This window comes from Leopardus geoffroyi, chromosome E2 (assembly GCF_018350155.1).
Source record: "Leopardus geoffroyi isolate Oge1 chromosome E2, O.geoffroyi_Oge1_pat1.0, whole genome shotgun sequence".
In the NCBI taxonomy this organism is placed as follows: domain Eukaryota; kingdom Metazoa; phylum Chordata; class Mammalia; order Carnivora; family Felidae; genus Leopardus; species Leopardus geoffroyi.
This window is the reverse complement of record NC_059335.1, coordinates 41,491,375-41,515,059: the sequence shown is the minus strand read 5'-3', so window position 1 is coordinate 41,515,059 and position 23,685 is coordinate 41,491,375. Positions and strand designations below refer to the sequence as shown.

Genomic DNA, 23,685 nt, shown 5'->3' with positions numbered 1-23,685 from the left:
TTACTTCACTTGGTTTAATACCCTCGGATTCCATCCATCGTTGTTGCAAATAGCAGGATTTCCTTATTTTTAAATCGTGAACACACACACACACACACACACACACACACTCTTTATCCATTCATCCATCAATGGACACTTACATTTTTCCCATGTGCTGGCCATTGTATAGCTGCAAAAAGCATGGGGTTGCAGATGTATCTTTGATATAATGTTTTTATTTCCTTTGGATATATATCCAGAAGTGGGATTTCAGGGTCATATGGTAGTTCTATTTTTTACTTTTTGAAGGACATCCATACTCTGGTCCATTGTGACTGTACCAATTTCCATTCCCACCAACAGTACAAAATAGTTCCCCTTTTTCCATAGCCTTGCCAGCATTGTTATCTCTTGTCTTTTTATGACAGCCATTCTAACAGGGGTGAGGTGATATCTCATTGTGCTTTGATGTACACGTCCCTAATGATTCTTGAGAGGGTGAGCACCTTTTCATGTACCTCTCGGCCATCCGATTATTTTCTTTGGAAAAATGACTATTTTCGTCCTTCACCCATTTTTTATTTGGGTTGGGTTTTTTGCAATTGATTTGTAGTAGTTCTTTACATATTTTGGGTATTAACTCATTATCAGATGCATAATTTGCAAATACTCTTTCCCATTCTGTAAGTTATCCTTTCATATTGTTGGTTGTTTTCCTGTGCAGAAGTTTTAAGTTTGATATAGTCCAAATTGTTTATTTTTGAATATCCAAGAAAATCAATTTTAAGACCCATCTCCAGGAGCTTTTTCTTTTTTCTTCTAGGAGTTTTATGATTTCAGGTCCTACATTTAAGTTCTTAATCCATTTTAAGTTGATTTTTGTGAGTGGTCAATTTCCCTAGAACCTTTTATTGAAGAAACTGTCTTTTCTCTGTTGAGTATCCCTGGCTCACTGGTCAATATTAGTTGACCATATAGACATGAGTTTATTTCTGGGCTCTCATATTTATTCCATTGTTCTGTGTGTCTGTTTTTATTCATGCACCATACTGTTCTGATTATACAGATTGATAATACAGCTTAAAACCAGAAAATGATACCTCCCACTTTGTTCTTTTTTAGGATTGCTTTGACTATTCATTGTCCTTTGTGGTTTCATTTATCTTAGGGCTGTTTTTTCTACTTCTGTATGAAATGTCACTTGGAATACTGTTAGGGGTTGCTTTAGCTGTATAGATAGGTTTGGGTAGTAAGGACATTTTAACAATACTGATTTTTTCCAATCCATGAATGCACAGTACCTTTCTATTTGTGTTCTCTTCAATTTCTTACGTTAATGTCTTATAGGTTTTAGTGTAGAGATCTTTCACTTCCTTAGTATCTTATTGTTTTTGATGATATTATAAATGAGAATGTTTATTTTTTAGCTACTTTGTTGTCAGTGCATAGAAACACTACTGAGGTTTCTATGTTAATTTTGTAAATCCTGCAAACTCAACTGAATTCCTTGATTAGATCTGATTGTATCTGGGGACAGTTTGCTCTCTTTGTTTCCAATTTTGATGCTTTTAATTTCTTTCACTTGCCTGACAGTGGTGGAAGTCCTACCCAGAGCAATGTTGAATAGGGGTGGTGAGACCAGACACACTGTCTTTTTCCTGATCTCAGAGGAAACCTTTTAAATCTTTCACCACTGAGTGTGATGTTAACTGTGGGCTTGTCATGTATGGCCTTTATTATGTTGCATTACGTTCCTTCTATACTTAATTTGTTGAGTTTTTATTAAAGAATATTGTATTCTGTCAAATGCTTTTTCTGTATCTATTAAGGTGATAATATGATTTTTATCTTTCATTATATTAATGTGACATATCACAATTACTCATGTGCATGTGTTGAACCATCCTTGCCTCCCAGGGATAAGTCCCACTTGATCATGGTAAAGGATCCTATTATGTGCTGCTGAATTCACTCCTCTAGTATTTTATTGAGAATTTTCCACCTATATTCATAAGGGATATTGGCCTGCAGTTTTCTTGTGGTACCTTTACTGGCTTTCATAGCAGAATACAGCTGGACTTGGAAAATGAGTTTGGGAGGGTCCCCCCCTATTCAATTTGTTTGAAAAGTAGAACATGTAGCATTAATTTTTTTTTAATTTAAGTTGGCCTATAACATTATATTAGTTTTGGGTGTATAAGATAGTGATTCTACGTTTAGATACATTTTGAAAAGATTACCTCAGTAAGTATAGCTATCATCTGTCAGCATACAAAGTAAATAGAATATTATTGACTATATTCCCTAGGTTGTACTTTATATTCCCATGACTTATTTACTTTATAACTGGAAGTTTGTACCTCTTGATTCCTTTTACCTATTTTGTCCCTCCCTTCTGTCCTCCCCACTGGCAACCATCAGCTGATTATTTGCGTTTATGAGTTTGTTTCTGGTTTGTTCTTTTTTTTCCCTGTAGATTCCACATACAAATGAAATTACAAGGTATTTGTTTTTCTCTGACTTTTTTTTTTTAACGTTTATTTTTGAGACAGAGAGAGACAGAGCATGAGTGGGGGAGGGTCAGAGAGAGGGAGACACAGAATCCGAAACAGGCTCTAGGCTCTGAGCTGTCAGCACAGAGCCCGAAGTGGGGCTCGAACCCACGGACCGCGAAATCATGAGCTGAGCCGAAGTCGGCCGCTTAACCGACTGAGCCACCCAGGCGCCCCTCTGACTTGTTTTCTTACCATAATACCCTTTAGGTCCATCCATGTTGTTACAAATGGCAAGACTTCTTTCTTATTTATGGCTGAGTAATATTTCATTGCATATATATACATACACACACACACACACACACACACACACCACATCTTCTTTATCAATTTATCTATCAATAGATAGGTTGCTTACCTATCTTGGCTATTGTAAACTTGCAGTGAACAGAGAGGTGCATATATTTTTTCAAATTAATGTTTTAATTTCCTTCGGATAAAAACCTAGAAGTGGATTTGCTGGATCATGTGATATTTTTATTGTTAATATTTTGAAAAACCTCTGTACTGTTGTCCACAGTGGCTGCACCAATTTACATTCCCACCAATAGCACAAGGGTTCCCTTTTCTCCACATCCTCGCTGAAACCTGTTTTTTCTTGTGTTTTTGATACTAGCCATTCTGACTGGTGTAAGGTGACATCTGATTGTGATTTTGATTTGCAATTCCCTAATGAGTAGTAATGTTGAGCATCTTTCAAGTGGTCATCCATATGTGTTCCTTGGAAAAAATATCTTATCAGGTCCTCTGTGCACTTTTTAATTGAATTGCTTTTTAATTTAAGTTTAATTGAATTGAGTTGTATAGGATATATATATATATATATATATATATATATATATATGATAATAACTACTTATTGGATCTATTGTTTGAAAATATTTTCTCCCATTCAGTAGGTTGCCTTTTTTGCTTTATTAATGATCTCCTTAGCTGTGCAAAAGCTGTTTGGTGTATTCCATTTGTTTATTTTGCTTTAGTTGTCCTTGACTGAGAAGAAGGATAAAAAAATAATGCTAAGGCTGATGTCCGAGAGTTTACAGTCGATGTCTTCTTTTAGGAGTTGTATGGTTTCAGGTATTACATTTAGGTCTTTGATCCATTTTGAGTTTTTATTTGTGTATGGTATAACAAAATGGTCCAGTTTCCCAGCACCATTTATTGAAAAATGTCTTTAAATCATTGTGTTCTCTTGCCTCCTTTGTCATAGATTAGCTGACCATATAAATATGGGTTTATTATAAATATGGGTTTATTTTGTGCTCTACATTTTTACCATTCATCTCTGTGTCTGTTTCTATGCAAGTATTATACTGTTTTGATTTCTGTATATTTGTATTACAGTTTGAAATCAGGGATTATAACACCTCCAGATTTGTTCTTCTCTCTCAAGATTTCTTTGGACAATCTTGTCCATTAATATGGACATATTAATAGTATTAATTCTTCCAATCCTGAGCACTGTATATCTTTCCATTTATTTGTGTTATCTTCAGTTTCTTTCACCAATGTCTTATAGGTTTCAGACTATAGGTCTTTAATGAGAATGTAAATGGGATTGCTTTCTTTTTCTGAGAAATTTGTCTAGTTTGTATAGTTTACACAACCAATTTCTATATATTGATTTTATATCCTACAGCTGAATGGAATTAATTTATTCTAATAGTCTTCTGGTGGAGTCTTTAGGATTTTCTCTGTATGGTGTCATGTCATCTGCAAATAGTGGCAGTTTTACTTTTTTACCAATTTCTATGCCTTTTATCTTGTCTGATTCTGTGGTTAGAACTTCCAGTACTATGCTGAATAAAAGTGGGGAGAGTGTGCATCCTTGTCTTGTTCCTTAGAGGAAAAGCTTTAAGTTTTTCACCCTTAAGTATGTTAGCTGTGAGTTCGTCAAAAATGGCCTTTATTATGTTGAGGTATGCTGTCTCTACCCACTTGAGAGTTTTTTTAATATAATGAATGTTTAATTTTATCCAATGTCTTTTTGCATCTGTTTGAAATGATCATAGGATTCTTATCCTTCATTTTGTTAATGTGGTATATCATACTGATTAATTTGTGGATATTGAGCCATCCTTGCATCCTTGGAACAAATCCAGCTTTATCATGGTCTCGGATATTGTGAATGTATGGTTGAATTTGGTTTGCTAATATTTTGTTGAGGATTTTTGCATCTATGTTTCTTTCGAGGAGAATTGTTCCATTTCGCCTTTTTGGCTAGTCCCTGCGGTAGCTCCAAACTGCAGGGCACTTCCCCTGTGCTGTCCGGAGAAACTTGTGTTGGTGGGTGGGGCTGCAATCAGACCAGATGTCTGCCCCCAGTTCACTACTGGGGCCACAGTCAGACTGGTGTGTACCTTATCTTCCCCTCTCCCAGAAGCAGGACTCACTGTGAAGTGGTGTGGCCCCTGTCTGGGCTACTTGCACTATGCCAGGCTTGTGGTGCTGCTTCAATGGGATCTGGCCAAGGGCGTATTAAACAGGGTGGATCCACAAGGTGCACAGGGGCGGGAGGGGCAGGCTTAGCTAGCTTTGTGTTGGTGGTCCCCTGCGGGAGGGGCCCTGCAGCACCAGGAGGGAGGCCGCCTGTCGAGGGATGTTGGTAGGGTCTGTGATTTTGGTATCAGGGTAATGCTGACCTCATAGAATGGATTTGGAAGTATTCATTCCTCTTCAGTTTTTTGGAATGGCTTGAGGAGAATAGGTATTAACCCTTAAAATATTTGGTGGGATTCATCTAGGAAGCATCTAGTCCTGGACCTTTGTTTATTGGTCGTTTTTATTAATGATTCAGTTTAGTTACTAGCGATCAGTCTATTTGGATTTTGTATTTCTTTCTGATTCAGTCTTGGAAGATTATGGGTTTGTAGGAATTTATTTCTTCTAGCCAATTTGTTAGTGCATAATTGTTCATAATACTCATAAGCCTTTGTATTTGTGTGTGATTGGTTGTAACTTCCCTTTGTGATTTTATTTGGGCCCTGTTTTTTTTTTTTTCTTGGTGAGTCAGGATCAAGTTTATCAATTTTGTTTATCTTTCAAAGAAACAGTTCTGTTTCATTGATCTTTTCTATTGCTTATTTTTTTAAGGCTCTTTCATTTATTTCCACTCTCATCTTTATTATTTCTTTACTTCTACTAATTTTGGACCTTTTCTTTTTCTAGTCCACTTAGGTGCAAGGTTAAATAGTTTGATTTTTTGTTTCTTTTTTTTTTAACGTTTATTTTTGAGACAGAGACAGAGCATGAACGGGGGAGAGTCAGAGACAGAGGGAGACAGAGAATCTGAAACAGGCTCCAGGCTCTGAGCTGTCAGCAAAGAGCCTGACACGGGGCTTGAACTCATGGACCGCGAGATCATGACCTGAGCCGAAGTCGGACGCTTAACCGACTGAACCACCCAGGCGCCCCTAGTTTTTTGTTTCTTGAGATAAAACTGTCTTGCTATAGACTTCTCTTTTAGAGCTGCCTTGGCTGCTTCCCATATATTTTTGGATTGTTGTGTTTTCACTTACGTTTGTCTCCAGGTATTTTTTTACTTGCTTTGTGATTTATTCAGCAACTTGTTTAGTTAGCATGTTGCTTAGCTTCCATGTGTTCAAGTTTTTCTCCAGTTTATTTTTTCTTATTGATTTCTAGTTTCATACCATTGTGGGCAAAAAAAAAATGCTTAATGTCAGTCTTCTTAAATTATTGAGATTTGTTTTGTGGCCTAACATGTGACCTATCCTGGAGAATGTTCAATGTGCCCTTGTCAAGAATGTTTATTCTACTGTTTGGGGATGGGATGTTTTATAAATATCTATTAACTTCAGTGGGTCTAATGTGTCATTTAGTGCCACTGTTTTCTTCATGATTTTCTATCTGGATGACCTAGTCATTGATGTAAGTAGGGTGTTAAAGTTGCCTACTATTAGTGTGTTACTGTCAATTCCTCCTTTTATGTCAATTAATGTTTACTTTATATGCTTAGGTGCTTTTATGTTTGGCACATAGGTAGTTGCAGTTAGATTTTCTTGATTTCTTAATTATGTAATGCCTTTCTTTGTCTCCTGTTCAAATTTTTATAATACGTCTGTTTTGTCTTAAGTATTGCTACCTCAGCTTTCTTTTTGTTTCCATTTGCATGGAGTACCTTCTTCTATCCCTTCACTTTCAGTCTGTATGTGTCTTTATGTCTGAAGTCAGTCTCTTGTAGCAGCCTCTAAATGGGTCTCTTTCCTTTCTTAATTGGTTTAGCCACCCTTTGTCTTTTGATTGGAACATTTAGTCCATTACGTTTCAAGTAATTATTGACAGGTATAAAATTATTGCCGTTTTGTGAATTGTTTTCTCGTTGCTTTGGTAATTCTCTGTTCCTCTCTTCTCTTGTGATTAGATTAGGGTTAGACTTTTAGTGTTTTGTTTGGATTTAAGTGAATCTATTATAGGTTTTTGGTTTGTGGTTACCATCAGGTTCATATAGATCATCCTATGTATAGAACAGTCTATTTTAAGTTAATGGTGACTTAAAATACATTGTAAAAGCATTATATTTTTATTCCTTAGCTCCATGTTTTGTTTTTGATGTCCTATTTTCTATATTTTTATTTTGTGTATCCCTTAATTACTGCAAATATAGTTGATTTTACCACTTTTGTCTTTTAACCTTCATACTAGCTTGGCAAGTGGCTGATTCACTGCCTTTATTATAGGTTTGTTTTTACCAGTGATTTTTTTTTTCTTTCATAATTTTCTTCTACTTGTGGTCTTTTATTTTCCACTTAAAAGAAATGCTAAAGGGACCTCTTTTAAGGCCGGGTTAGTGGTGATGAGCTCCTTTAACTCCTGTTTATATGGAAAACAACTTATCTTTCCTTCAATTTTGAAGGATAACCTTGCTGGGTAGAATGTTTTTAATTGTAGGATTTTTCTTACCAGCACTTTGATTTTTTTTTTTAATATTCTGAGAGAGAAAGACAGAGTGTGAGCAGGGGAGGGGCAGAGAGAAAGACACACACACACAGAAGCAAGCTCCAGGCTCCATGCTGTCAACACAGAGTCCAACGCGGGGCTCAAACCCACAGACCACGAGATCAGGACCTTAGAGAAAGTCGGACGCCTAACCAACAGAGCCACCCAGGCACCCCTCCTGTCAGCACTTTGAATCTATTGTGTCATTACCTCTGGCCTATAGGTTTCTGCTGAAAACTTAGCTGATAGTCTCAGTGTATGGGATGGGGCGGGGGCGAGGGGGTGGGTTGGTTCTAGGAGAAATGTGACTAGTTTCTTTCTTCTTGCTGATTTTAAGATTCTCTCTTTATCTCTTAGTTTTCACGTTTTAATTATATATCTTGGTGAAGACCTCTTTGTGGTTCTCCGTGCTTTCTGGACCTGAATGTTTCCTTCCCCAGGTTAGGGAAATTTTCAGCTATTTCTTCAAATAAATTTTCTGCCTCCTTTTCAGTCTCTTCTGCTTCTAGTACTCCTGTAATATGAATGTTAGTATGTTAGCTGTTATCCCAGAAGTCCCTTAAACTATCCTTACTATATTAAATTCTTTTTTCTTTTTGTTGATCAGCTTGAGTGATCTCCACTACCATCTTCCAGATAGCTAATCTGTTGTTCTGCATCCTCTAATCTGATTCCCTTTAGTGTATTTTTCGTTTTATTTAATCTTTAGTTCTGATTGGTTCTTTATATTTTCTATCTCTCTTTCAAAGTTGTCACTGTGTTCACCCACTCTTCTTTTGGGTTTGGTGAGCATCTTTACGATCATTACTTTGAAATTTTTATCAGGTAGATTGCACATGTCTCTTTGATTTAGTTCCTTTTCTTCGTTCTTTTGTTTGGGACACTTTCCTCTCTCTCCTCAGTTTGCCTGACTCTCTGTGTGTGTTTCTATGTATTAGGTTGATCAGCTACATCTCTTAGTCTTGGAAGAGTGGCCTTATATAGAGAGTGTCCTGTGGGGCAAAGAAGCACGATCCCTTCCTCACCCAGCCATCAGAACTAGGCACTCCAGGGCTGGTCCCTGTGTGGCTCAGCCACGACTGCTGCAGGCACACTGGTGGACAGAGCTGGCCTCTGCTATGGCTATGGGGGCACCAGTCCTGGCTGAGGTCACTCAGTAGGAGTGGTCAACAGGACCTGCTTTGGAGAGGCAACTGCCAGCGAGCGTAGGTCAAGTGGTGCTAGCAAAGTAGATGGATAATGTCAGAAATAGCACCCCCTAGTGCTGGGCTAGATAAGAAGGGAAGTAGGAAAAAAGGCACCCAGCAGGCCTTCCCTTCCTGGAGACATTTCCTTCACATACTACTCAGGTGATTTCAAAACTGCTGCCTCTGTGCTGGGTCTCAGAGTGACTCTGGGCTCTTTAAGAGAAAAATCTTGTGGGCACCTGGGTGGCTCAGTTGGTTAAGCCTCCATCTTCGACTCAGGTCACCATCTCACAGTCTGAGTTTGCTCAGAGCCTGACCCCTGCTTTGGATTCTGTGTCTCCCTCTCTCTCTCTCTCTCTGCCCCTCTCCTACTGGCACTATCTCTCTCTCTCAAATATAAATATGTAAAAAAAAAAAAATGAGCAAAATCTTGATATCCTATAGCCCTGTGACTCTCCTAGAGTTTAAGTCTAACAGATTTTCAAAGCCAGACATTATGGGAGTTTGTCTTCCCAGGGAAGGGGTTCCTCATGTGAATCTTGAATGATCTGCTCCTCAGGCAGGATCGCTGTATTTTTTATATCTGTCCTACTCATGGGCTGCTGCACTAGGGGTGTAAGGTCCTGCCTAGATCGCATCTCTACCCACCCCCCTTGATGTGGCTTTTCTTTATATCTTTAGTTGTGGAAGAGCTGTTCTGCTAGCTTTCAGTTAATTCTCAGAGTTGTGCTCTATGTATAGTTTTGGTGTGTCCAATGGGTAAAGTGAGATCAGGATAATTCTTCCTCTGCTAGCTTGATTGTAACTCTTACAATCCTTCCTTAATGCGAGGCAAAATTTACCAGCTTTTCTTTGTTGGGAGATTTTTTTATTACTAACTCAATCTCCTTAGTAATAATGGGTGTGTTCTTACTTTCTGTCTCTTCCTGATTCAGTCTTGGTAGGTTATGATTCTAATAATTTATTTTAGTTTGTCCAGTTTGTTGGCAGATAATTTGTCTCCTTTTCCATTCACAATTTTGACTTGACTCCTTTTGTTCCCTTCCTTAGTCTAGCTAAAGGTTTACCTTTTTGTTTAATAAAACTAAGAGTTGGTTCTTTGAAAAGGTAATCTTTTCTATTGTTTTCCTGTTTTCTATTTCATTTATTTCATTTTTTCCTTCCGCTAACTTTGGGCTTAGTTTATTTTACATTTTCTAATTCATTGAGGTATAGAGTTAGCTTGTGTAGTTGATGTCTTTGTTTATTAATGTGGGCATTTATTGTTATGAACTTCTTAGAAGTTCTTAGTTTGGCTGCATCCCCTAAGTTTTGCTATGTTGTGCTTCCTGTTTTGTGTTTCTCAGTATACTTTTCTATTTCCCTTTTAATTTCTTCTTTGATCCATTGGTGGTTCAGGAGAGTGCTGTTTAACTTACAAATACATGGAAATACTCCACTTGTTCTCCTATTGTTAATTTCTAGCATGTATACCATTTTTCAAATTTATTTTTTTTAACATGCATACCATTTTGATCAGAGAGATACTCAGTGTGATTTCTATCTTCCTGAAGTTGCTAAGACTTTGTTTCTATTGCCTAACATATAATCTGTCTCAGAAGATGTTCTATGTATACTTGAGAAGAATGTGTATTCTACTATTGTCAGAGAAAATGTTCTGCTTATGTCTGTTAGGTCCATTTGGTCTATAGTGTTGCCCACATTGACTCTTTCCTTATTGATTCTCTGGATTATCTAATTATTAAGAATAAGATATTAATCATTTTTATATTATTTTTTGGTTCTTTCAGTTCTGCTTTTGCTTTATATATTGAGATGCTCTAATATAGGGTAAATACATATTACAATTGTAACATCCTCCTGTAGGACTGATGCCTTTATATAATGACATTCTTTAAAAATGGCAAAAGAGAAAGGCTTTCTTGTCTCATATATTTATAGCTACCCCTGCTTTTTAAAAAAATTATCTTTTGCTTGAAATATCTTTTTTCCATCCTTTCACTCAGTCTGCATGTCTTTAAAGTTACAGTGGGTCTTTGTAGGGAGAATACCGTTAAATCTTGATTTTTTTTTTTTTCTTATCCATTCAGCCATTGTATGTCTTTTGGAGAACTTAATCCTTTACATTTAAAGTAATTATTAACAGGTAAGGACTTAGTATTGCTGTTTTGTTAATAGTTTTCTTTTTTGTAGATCCATTGTTCCTTGTTTGATGCCTTTTGGTATCAGTTTACTTTGACTTGATTATCTTTTTTTGTAATCACTACAGGCTTTTTCTTGGGGTTACTATGAGGCTTGTATGAAATATCTTAAGTTGTTTTCAATTTATTCTCATTTTAATTTTGAGAGCACTCCCTATGTTTTCAACTTATACTTTTCACCACATGTAGGTTATTGATGTTATAATTTATATATTTTTAATCTCCTATCCAAAATAATTCAAAATATTATCATACTTATTTTCATTGCCTTTGTTTTTAAGTTTTAAAATAGTGTTGTAAGTGAATTATGTACAGTTACCATATTACAGAATATATATTTGATAATACATTTACCATTACCAGGGAATTTTATACTACCTTATGCTTTTATGATATAAACCATCCTTTTTCTTCAGTGAAAAAGTTCCCTTTAACATTTAAGACCTGTCTAAGAACTCTCTCAGCTTTTGTTTAAGCTCTCTCTCCTTCATTTTTGAGTAATTTCTTGGCCTGGTATAGAATTCCTGGTTTATAATTTCTTTCGAGATTTTGAATATATTATTCCATTCTCTCTTAGCCTGAAACTTTCTGTTGAGTAGTCTTATGGGGGTTCCCTTTAGGTAAATTCTCTTTTCTCTTGCTGCTTCCAAAATTCTTTCTTGGTCTTTGACTTTTGCCAACTTAATTAGAATGTGACTTATTGGTGCCCTAGTTGGCTTCAGTCTATTTTGGATCCTTTCAGCCTCATGGATTTGGATGTCCATTTCTCTCCCAAAATTTGGGAATTTTCAGCCATTAGTGCCTTAAATATACTTTATCCCTTTCTTGCTCCTGGGATTCCTATGTGGGTATTTTTCTTTTGATTGTGCCCTATTGGCCCTGTATACTTTTTTTTTTTTTTTTTTTTTTTTTTTTTGCATGGTCAAGTCTGCTGGTGAAGCTATTTAATTGTTCAGTTCATCCAGTGTATTTTTCACTTCTAGGATTTAATTTTTTATGATTTTTATTTGTTGAACTTGTTCATGCATTGTTTTCCTAATTTTGTTGTCTTCTTCTGTGTTCTGTTAACTGTCAGACACTTCAGAATAATCCTCTTAAGTTTAGTGAACTACAAGATCTCCATTTTTTAGTGTCATTTATTAGCGCTTCATTAGTTGCCCCGGTGGTATCGTGTTTACATTTTTTAGTGATTTATGTCAGTATCTGCACATTTGAGTAAGTGGTCTCCTCTTCTAGACTGGGCCAGACCACTTGACTTGATTTTCTGCATTTATCAGTTTGTAACATCTTTGAGCAGGTGGCACTTGCTATCAGGGTCTGTTTAGGTGAGGTTTCGAATTAGTGTTTCTGCTTAGATGAGGCCCTTCACAGGTCACAAGTTGGAAAGAGCTCTGGTTAGGGTTGTGTCAGTCTGGAGGCCGCTCTATATTCCTTTGCCTGGGCAGGCTGCAGACTAGTCTTTTGAGGGTGGGAGGAATCAAGTCAGACCTGCACACTCAGCTGTCTGGACAAATGGCTCCACGGATACAAAGCTGCTGGTGATGTTCTCTGTTCAAGTACCATTATAATCAGGGCTGGCGGGCACGCTACCAAGATTAGGGGTTTCAGCTAGCAGGACTGGAGGGCAGAGCAGTGGGCAGAGCTGCAGCTGAGCTTTCCTGCACAAGGAGGTGTAGGCAGCCAAAGAAAAGATCCCAAGTCTGCTTAGCTCCCCAAGTGAGAGTCTTACCAGACATACCTGTGCCTCAAACTCTCTGGCCAGATAAGCTCACTAGTCTGTCTCCACAGATGGGCAGAGCCACTGGCTGCGCTGTTTGAGCGCTGCCGTACCGAGACATTTCCCAGTTATCAGAACAGGCTTGCTGGTTGGGCAGGGCCAGGAACTGCATTCAGTATTGGTCTGGGCTAAGAATTAGCTGCCTTGCCAGGGTGAGGAGACCAGACTCAGAGTACAGCAAGGATCTTCATCTGAGTTCCCAGATCAGGCAGACCTGCATCCTGCCTCATTCCCTGGTCAAACTGTGCCACTGTCTTGGCCGTGCAGATGAGTGAGGCTGCTCCTTGGGACTTCCACCTGGGCATTGCTGGTAGGAGCCATTTGGCCAAGATCTGAATGCTGGTTGTTGCAAGCCCTGCAGATTCTCCCATGATCTCCTTGAGGTGAGACCAAAGTATAAACTCCCCAAAAGGGACCCACTGTCCATGATGGGCTCTCTTTTCTTACTGGATGGCTGTAGGCTTTGGGGAGACCTCCCAGTGTGTCCCTCCCTCGGCTGGCATAACACCAATGTGTAACTGCTCCTCTTATCCTTCCAGTGAAGTCTGTCTCCAGGTCTTTGGTGCAGAGGTGCTTCACATTCTAGAATGTTTTCATTGATGTCTCATCATGAATGGTTTTCAGTTCTTGTACAGTCAGGAGCTACCTATGTCACCTTCCTGGTGACATCACTCCTACCCCATAATTCATACCTATGCAGCCATTTCTGCTCTTTTTACATATTCACTATTTCTTCCTGCCATTTACCATCCTGTGTGGCTGGGAGTTTCCTGATGGCAGTCCAGTCTTCTCATTCTTCATGTCTCCTATTACAAGGTTCCAGAAGGATAGATGGCTCACTCACTGTTGTTAGAAAGTTGTTTTCCTTCTCCCTCAGAGACCAGGTGCCAGTAAGCAAGTGTAACTTCATTAAGAACTTAGTTAATGCTCTGTTCACACTGAAGTTGTAATCTTCCAAAGAATGTTACCAGGGAAGCTTGATGAGTAAAACAGGCCACGAAAGGAGGGTAGCATTCCCAACATCATTCAGCAGGAAGGTTGTAGATCTGAGAAATAAAGAGGAAAATCTCACTTTTTTGGTCTTGGAGTTTACTAAACCCACCTTGGAGCAGGGCACTTAGGGTTCCTTTTCCTTCTGCCTAGAAGTCAGTTTCTCCTGTTTGATAACGTGGTTTTAAAACCTTCATCCATCAGGTCTTTGCTCAAAGGCAAGTCCTTCCCTGACCATTTAATCTAAACTGGCATCTTCTAGTCACCCCGGATCTTATTCAGTATATTTTTCATAAAAAACTTAACATAATCTGTAACACTTGTTTCTATATTTCGTTTGCTTATTTATTGTCTGAACCTCCTCTAGAATTAAAGTTCCATGAGGCACGGATTATCTCTTTGTTCACTGCAAAATCCCCTGTGCCTCAAGATTATTGGCAGAATAAATGAACTGGGGGAGAGAGTTAATAAATGAATGAGGGAGGAGTGTGTCTGAAACTGTGGTTCCTGCATAGTGTCAGCATCAATGGGGATCACGAGCATTTCATCATTCTTAGAAAGGCAAAGCCTTACCCTAGACATTATGAACCAGGAACACTGGGGGTGAGGCCCAGCAGTCTGCATTTTAAGACTCTCCAGGTGCTTCTGATACCTGTTCAAACTGGTTGGGCTCTGTATCTCAATCTTCAATACACAATTAAGTCACCTGGGGTATCTTCTCAGAATGCAGATTCTTGTTCAGGAGGGGTGGCTGGGGGTCAGGGAGCCTCCATTTCTCACGAACTCCAGGTGGCGCTCGTGCTGCTATCCACTCGCTTGCCAAGAATCTTTGCTGTCATCTGGGGAGCTATAAAATGTACTGATGCTGGTGCTGCCCTTCCACATTCTAATTTAATTGGTCTGGAGTACAGCTGGACTGAGTCCTTTGAAAAGCTCCTCTGGCGATGCTCATGTGCAGGCGAGGCTGAGAACTGCTGCCTTCAAGGAACGGCACGTGCCTCTTCAGAGTGTCACTGCCTGCGGCAGGTGAGAGGCATTCTGATTCCTGGTCTGAAGGCATGTTTGGGCCAGGGTATTCCTATGGTTTAAGTACCGTGAGACACAAGACCTGAGTGTTTTTTGAGAACACCCGGAAAATGAAGGCTACAGGAAAGCAAACTCAAGAAGCTAGAAGCTGTGGGGGAAGTCAAAACCCTCCGCTTACTTACCCACCCTAGATGCACAAACCCATCCACTTGGTATCAGGATTTGATGATGCTCACTCGATGCAGATCCAGGAATACAAAAACCAGTGATGTTTTGTCCTGAAGATAAAATGTTTCAGGGATTATGTTAGCTGGCCAGGTTAATTAAAAATGACTCTGATAATTAGTTTCGTGTGTTTAGTTTCTTTGTTATTAGCTCAGGCGCTTTTCATAGAAGGGACAAAAGATCGTAAATGAAACCTCTTTTGGCTTCTCTGTCCCTCCTCTGAACTTGTGTGCTAAAAAAGTGCATCATGCATTCAGAAGGTTGTCTAGATTTAAAATAAATCATCCTTTCAGCATACACAGCTCCAGATATGTTGGGTTATACCTTGAGAATGAAGAGACATAAAAGTGCTGTTTTGTTTTGTCTTTTTTTCCTATTAACATGCCCAGTGGGACTTCTTTAAGAGGTTGATATTTATTAGGATGTTGCAAGAATGCTATCCAAAATGAACAATGAGAAAAAATAAGATTTTAAAGAAGTCTTCCAAACAAGACACAGGAAGTGGGCTGTAACCCTGAATCACTTGTTCTGAGGTCTTGGGTGGAGCTTTTTCTCTGCTTTCTAGGCTGCAGTGAGGGTTATAAGGGTTCAGCAGGAAAAAAGCTCTGGGAGGCAAAACCATACCCTTTTTCTGGGACTGATCCCCCACCCTAGTCAAGGAGGCCAGCAAAGCGAGGACTATATTAAAGGATACTGTCCAAATTGGTCATAGTTGTTTCACAATGTAGATACCATATAAACCTGGCTAATGCCCTCTCCAAAAAATTAGAAAATTGGAATAAGGGGACACAAAGTCTGGGAGTTTTAAAGGTACTTAAATGACATCAGTGTAGAGCAGCGCTCTGCTATCGAAACTTCTCAGGTAATAGAAATGTTCCATACCTTGTATTATCCAATAGAGTAGTGCCATGTGGATAATGAGTATATGAAAGGCAGCTGAAGCCTGGAGCCTGCTTCAGATTCTGTGTCTCCCTCTCTCTCAAAATATAAACAAACATTTACAAAAATTAAAAAAAAATATATATATATATATATATATATATATATATATATATATATATATATATATTGTATTGGACAGCATAGCGCTAGAGTTCAATTTTATGGCCTTTGGCTTCCAAGGAAATCTCCAGAGCCTCTTTGGGTATCTCCTTTGTCAACTTATGGTTCTTTAGCTGTTGGATCAATTTTATGAGATACCCCAGGAGCTTTTTGATAAATCCCCAATTTATTTCAACTAGCCAAAGGAGCCCTAATTAAGAGATTACATTAATGGAAAGCTTAAATACTGTTCTTTTGTAGAGGGAGTTCTGTCCATCACATTGGACCTATTCTTCTCCATGGGTATTCCCCCTAAGTAGGAAGTAAAGGTGGAATAACTCTTTACTTAACATGTCACAGGGCTACTTGCATAGGTGGAAGTGCCTCACATGGTGCATGACCTTGAGCGTTTTTTTTCCACAACATGAGCTTTGGTTCCCCCAATCATAAGGGGGGGGGGAGCTTTTTAATTTCAACACTGTAACTGTTATCACATAATATAGCTCATCCAATCTTCTCAACAAGCTTGTGAGGTAGATGCCCTTACTGTCACCATCACCATCATGACATCACTGCTATTCCTTAGCATTTAGCAATACCAAGAATCAGAGGTGAAGTCAGTTGATTCAGATCCCACTGTTAATATGCAGAGGCAGAATTCACAACCCGGTCTTCTGACTCCGAATTTGACTCTTAGTCGAGAAGAACATCTGTATCTGTTTTAAAATTTTACGGACACAGAAGAAATACCATATGTTTTAATACTTTGGAGAAAAAATGTGAAGCAAATAAAGTTCTCATTTTAAGAGAGGAGAAGAGCAAGGGTATCACTCTTTTTTGGGTCTGGATTTTGAGGTGTGTTCTTCAAAGTTCTGTGCTTGGAATGATGCTTGTAGTGTAAAAATGGACTAAAAATTATGGGGAAATCTAGAGAATGTGCCTTAAAGGTAAGCCAGATTACTGTTCTATGTTTAATTATAGCCAATTCTTTTGGCATCTAGTATGTTCTATTCTCACTAAATCCTTACCACAGGCCAATGGGGTTAATACTAAAATTCTTAGTTTCAATATGAAGTTTTGATAAAGGTTGACTGACTTGTGCACAATCACAGAAGTTGGCCAAGATCTGCCTGACTATACAGCTCAAGTTCTAAGCGATGATTTCTTCCATGTGAATTATGAATCTTTAATAAAATTTCACCATAATGGTTCACCTTGTTTTACTGGCACTGCATACATAAAAGGAGCCAGTGTCCACAATGGGCATATCATAGGACTCCTAGGGGATTAATGTGATGGTGACAAAAACAGTGGCATGAGATAGCTCAAGGTGATGTGAGCCTCAACCATATCAGCCTCTCCTAGATATCTCTTCTCTGATGTTAACATTGAAATGCTATGGCTTTTCTTAAACAGGGGACAGATAACTGCCATTACACTCTTACTAGATCCCATCTGATAGAATGTACCTTATCCTTTGTGGTAATACATAATCAAACTCACAACCAGAAAGAATAGAACTTGTGGGATGCTGAATTATTCTGACTCCTAATATTGCTATTAGATAAGATAAAGGCCGAAGAACAGTCTGTATGTGCTTATCTCCTCTAAGTATCGTCGATGTATTGCATGTGCAGAATTCAAGAGGATGGATGAGAGGTTAAGTATTACATTTTCTCATTAAAGGTTACAGTAACCTATTACAAGAAGACTGTAACTTAAGGTGTGTGGCTGAGGAAGAGCCTGTATTTGGACCAAAACGAGATCCCCTCCAGAAGGTTCTGATTTATCAGAGGCCTTGTGGGGCACTGTGAACATTTTTTAAACAGCCCAAGCCAGATGAGCATGTGTGAAACTCATGGTGAGGATGCATATGGGAGACTTAGGTTTCAGGTCAAGAATGACTGAAGGTTGCTCTCAGCAACAGGCTATCTTGAATATGGTTAGCCACCCACTATGGAAGTGGGATTTCAGAGGTTAATGATGACTTTATTGGTAGTCCAGTGCTGGGGATTATTGATCTGGCTCTGGTTCTATTCATCGAACCTACCATATGATCTATAATAAGGAAGTATTGGACTGAAGAGTTTCCGTCAATATTAAGAGCTGAGTTCATATGGCTTTTTTCATTTATAACTCGTTACCAAGAGGGAGAGGCGGTCACTGGTGGGGTGACCAGGAATGTGGACGAACTCAGATAATGACATATTGGCAAGAATTAGAGGGCACTGTGATGATTAGCTAGAAGGAGAGATACTGATGGGGAAGAAAATAATTATTTTTCAGATTCAAACAATTATTTGTAATATTCCTACAGAGCTGATTATCCACTAATTAAAATGTTCAGCTTGACACAAGATTAATGGGAGAAGCGGATTAAATGGAGATTTTACCTAGATTGAAAGTGATTTGAGGACAAAGAGCCATGTCTTTGTCATAATTGCCACGTGTAGCATTATGGCAACTACTTCATCCAATGTCAACAACTGTTTGTTGACAGGAGCTATACAAAGTAACTATTAGGTAAGAGACTTAATAGGAATCAGAATTGTCTGAAAATTAGAGCTGATAAGCAACCGAAGAAGTCCTTATGTCACTAGATATTTATTATCAGAGTCTGGATAGCCACCTGTCAGGTGATCTGTCCACATGAAAGATGCCTAGATAGGTACTTTTCTGAGTTTCCACAGTGATATTGTTAGTAACTAACGGATACATCAGAGTATAAATCACTCATTGTATATCATCCTTGAAGCTGATTATATTATTGAAGTAAGTTTAGTATCTGAGTAGCAAGGACCCTGAAGAATGAAGGAAAACATTGGCTGGGGAGGACATAATAGGGAAGTCTAGATCCCTGATGAAAAAATGTACCTTTAGGGGCGCCTGGGTGGCGCAGTCGGTTGGGCGTCCGACTTCAGCCAGGTCATGATCTCGCGGTCTGTGGGTTCGAGCCCCGCGTCGGGCTCTGGGCTGATGGCTCAGAGCCTGGAGCCTGTTTCCGATTCTGTGTCTCCCTCTCTCTCTGCCCCTCCCCCGTTCATGCTCTGTCTCTCTCTGTCCCAAAAATAAATAAACGTTGGAAAAAAAAATTAAAAAAAAAATGTACCTTTATAACAAGTTGGTTCTAACATTTCCCAGAGACTTGATATCTTCCCCCCACCCCAGCCCCCCGCAGGACCTGTTTGGCTACTCAGCCAAGGTCTTGGTGAGTTATCTTTTACTGAGTCTGGTAGGACTGAAGGACTCCTATCTCTACCAGCTAGACATGATAGTTGTCATTTCTCTCATCAGGTTTTTTTCCTTCCTTGAATCGAGAATTGATAGGTATCTACTTACACTATGCACACGTACATATCCACCTACCTGCTTGTCCATGTATCCCTTTCTCCCTCGTTCCTTGAAAGTGCATTATAGTGGGCTTCAGGTGATCTCCCATAAATTCCATGTGGCCGTGGCCGAGTCATTTGACCTCTGTAAAACAAAGGTCTGATGAGTTTCCACCTGGGGTCCTTTCCATTCCAAATGTAACATTTGCACCATAGGCACAGCACAGGAAAAGTGAACATATAAAACCTATTTTCTAATTCAAGGGAACATTAGATCTGGATTTGGAGAGTCACACAAGTGATAAGGCAACAACCAAAGCCACATGACTAGGCAGAATATGATTGTGTTGAAAGAAAAGGGGGCAGTAAGTTCTGCTAAGGGTTATGAGAGGGAGGAGTCACAGGGAGGAGTTCCTGGAAAAGTTGTGTAAAAAAACAGGCTTCCTATTGATAAGAGTTAAATTGACAGAAAGAATCAAGGCAGAGGGTTTCCCCAAAATGGTGGAGGCAGCATACTGTGTATAAAGCCATGAGTATGCATGAAGGTGAAGAGCAAATAGGTGTTTTATTTTATATAAACAAAAGTTATAAAGATACTAGACATTTTCAAACCCTTTAAAAATGATTTTTTTTCATCTTTGAGAGAGAGACAGAGACAGAGCACAAGTGGGGGAGGGGCAGAGAGAGAGGGAGACCCAGAATCCCAAACAGGCTCTGAGCTGTCAGCACAGACCATGAGATCATGACCCCAGCTGAAGTCGTACACTTAACTGACCAAGCCACCCAGGAGCCTCACAGATACTAGACACCTTTAAAGTGCCAGGTTCAGGATGTAGGGCCTCCCAATCAACATACTGGGGAGGGGGGGGGGTTGAAGGTTGAACAGAGCAATGCTTTACAAATAGCTTTTTGGAAAAAATAGCCTGAAAGCCTGGAGGAACATGGACTGATTGCATGGGACAGAGTTAGAAGAAAGAAACTAGACAGAGATGTCTCATTCTAAGTTCGCTATTTTTCTGCTGGAAAAAAACCCCATCAGCTTCCAATGAACTGCCTTTTATTATGACACAAAAGCCATAAAAGTAGTGATGTATATAAAAGCAGTGCAGGATGTTTTTAGTGGCTTTATGAAATAAAAACAGCAGTAGATAGTTAAAATTGGAATGCCCTGCATCAGGTTATAACCATCTGAGTTTGGAAACTTGGAACAGCAATGTAATCATATTTTTATAGCTCTAGCATGGTCTTTTCACTCAAATAACTGAACTATGAGTGGGTGAGAAGGGAAAACCCAGCAAATCAATGCCGTTAAATAGCAAAAGAAGAGAGCCTTTAAATTTCAGTGGCCATGCCCATTATGAGTTTGATAAAATAATCAGTTTCCTGAAACCAGAAATATATATACTATGAATAAAGTTAAGATTGATACTTGGGAAATCAAGTTCTTTAACAAAATAATGTAATTGGTAGGAAGCTACCCTACCAAGTGCTGTGACATTTGTGACTTCATTGTGTACCTATCACAATTCTGAGAAGGGTGGTTTCCACAAATTCATAGATGTGAACGCTGAGGTTCAGAAGAGCTGACACATTTGCCCATGGTCCCACAGTTGATACAGGGTATCCCTGGATCGATCCCAAGATGGATTGTAAGCCTCCTGTCTGCCGATGCCATGTGAAAATTTTCACAAACTTCACTCATCTGTGAAGATTCAGTGTCTTTCTGAAGTTGCCACTGTGGCTTTTAGACTGGAATGTTTCATTTGGTCACTGTGGCTGTGAAAATCCTGCTCAGGTCTTTTAGAAAAGAATCCTTCTTATTCATTAGCAAAGTTATCTGTCTAGAGTCTTTTGTTTGCTAGGGATGGAAGCAGATCTCTCTAGAGGTTATACAATCAACAGAAGAGTTGTTTGCTCAAGACAAATGATTTGCTTGGTGTAGTATGTTGTTATGGCAGAAATGTGGACATTAATGGATAATACACTGAATGATTTAGGTGATCAAGATTTTCTTTGATTTTGCCCCCGAGTCCACCCCAGCGTGGAGTTAGTAAAATGGTATACTAAGTTAAAAAAAAAGTATCATTTTAAGGAATGAAGGAAAGATGAGGCATCTGAATATTTAAGATACTTTCACAACTAACTTGTATTACCCTCATGGCCCAAGGGAGAATATGAGGTCTGGAGTGGTCATGCCATGGTCCATGAAAAGCAGCTCACATATTGAAAACTAGGTCAAGCTAACTGTTAAATCTATACTTAAATGGCCTCATTAAACCCTTTCTGTTATAAGTTCTTCTAGTTGCACATATTACAAAGAAGGTTTTGACTCAGTAGCATTCAATGCTATTTCTTCATGTGTTATGTAAATAGAGAAAATAACATTTCATGTCAATCACCATTTTGGAGTAACTTCAGGAAGCTATAAGAAATAAAGAGGGAAATATGAGAATAGAAGGGTTGAGATTGACATCATAGGCTCTATGGTCAGTCAGGGTTTGCCTCTTTCCTCCTTGATTTCTGTTTGAATGATAATTTCATCTACTTGTTAGAGGACTGTGAGAATAGAATGACATTATGTGTGTGAGCTGCTCAGCTCTGTGCTTGGTGCCTACCAGAGGTCAAATCACAATAGGTGTAACAGTAATCCCTATATTGTGTTATGTATTGAATACTTATGTTCCAGGAATTGTCCTGAGTGACTTATGCACATTAATTCATTCAGTCCTCACTATCACCCCTTGAGGTGTAGGTATTATCATCTCTTGCGTGAGGGTGAAGTAATGGAGGTACGCAGATGGTCTCACAGCCATTAAGTGGTGGATCCAGTGGGAGGACTCCACAGCCCATAATCATAACTACTATGCTGTATGGACCCTCTAGTAGTTACAGAAGACCACAGTGGGAGAGGAAGTGCCCAGTTCCACAGTGAGAGTCCAAATCTGGAAGTCACTGGAAACCAAGCCAGGGAATGCTTTGGGGCATACAGGAGGGGCTGCATCCCAATGAAAGCATCAAGCACAGTTTTTAGATGTAGGGTTTGAGATAGGTACAGGGGAAAAGACAGGAAAACATTCAGGTAACAGGCCTATAAAAAGAATAATTTAAACTCTATTACAGATATTTGTTGAGTAACCTCTCAATCATTGGGTTGTGGCCAACCTGACTTCCCATCAACTACACAGCATGATGCTGGTGTAGAGTTCAGATGGATCTGCCTCAAGTTCAGCTCTGCTGCTCATGAGCTGTGGATTCCACTTCTCTGACAGGCAGTCAGTCAGTAAATGCAGTTATCCTACCTCACAATGTTGCCTTGATTCTAAATGAGATGCCATAAGTAACATGACAACATAGTGACTGTCTATAGGAGGGTTTCAGTAAGTGTTGGCTGCCAGAAAAGGTCTGTGCCTTGGGTTACAAATGAGACCTGAGTTTACCCAGCCAAGAAGGTCTGCCCGTAATGCATGCCACTATCAATCATGATTTGCAATTCTTGCTCTGCACAGCTTGTAAGTATCTAGACCCATGTTTAGTTCATCTAGAAGACACATCCTACATTACCTTTGGAGATTTCCTTTGTCTCTGTTTTTCTAAAATTCTTACAATTTCTATCATGGAAGAGTGTGTTTAGTTTCTTGGAAGGGCACGTTTTCATGAGAACTGCCTTTAGGTACCTTTGGAAAGGCTCTACGATACCACTTCTCACTTGCTTACGTGACATGAGGCACCCCAGTAGAGTTGCTAGATAAATGCATATGTATTAAATGCATATGTAACTGGGCATCTTGCATGTTAAGTATAAATAACATATTTTGGATATACTTCCAAAATTTGTTGTTTATCTGTAATGCAAATATAACTGGGTATCATATTTTCATTTGCTATGTCTGATAGCCCTACTCTTAAGGTTCAGGGAGCTCCTTAGGGGTGGAACATCAGTTTTAAAATCAGATCTGGGGGTTCAAATCCTCATTCGGTCACTTATTGGTTGTATAACCTTTCACTCTGAGGTAAAAAGTCCTTATGTTAACCAGGATAATTATAGATGAAGATACTCAGAGTCACTAAAAAGGTAGGGTGAAATAACATAGGCCAATATGCTTAGTACACCTCCCAGAGCATAATACAAGTGCCACATCTGTTAAAGTAACTTTCTGTGCTGTTAAAGCACTTTACAAACAGTGCTATTCCCTAAAACTGTACAGACTCATTTTTACTATTTTTTCTCCAGGGCCATACAATGGATAGGTGGCAAATTTGAGATTGTAACTCAAGTGTTCAAATTCCTACTCCAGAGTTTTCTCTGATGTCCCACTCTCTCTCTGGAAGGCTCTCTCACATGAATAATTGTCCCCAGTTAATGGGAGGAAGATTCAAAATGAAATTTATACCCACAGTTTGCAGTGTGGTCCATTG

At 39.0% G+C, this 23,685-nt stretch overlaps 2 long non-coding RNA genes across 2 annotated transcripts in view; one reads left to right on the top strand and one right to left on the bottom strand.

The window, feature by feature from the left end:
- LOC123579258 overlaps window positions 1–23,685 on the top strand; it is a 400,496-nt gene that overhangs the window by 294,735 nt on the left and 82,076 nt on the right. The window lies entirely within an intron of this gene.
- LOC123579259 lies at window positions 12,000–19,940 on the bottom strand. Its single transcript, XR_006702704.1, has 2 exons — window positions 19,307–19,940; window positions 12,000–13,704 (listed from the first exon to the last, which is right to left on the bottom strand). It is a non-coding gene; the product is annotated as an uncharacterized LOC123579259 (long non-coding RNA).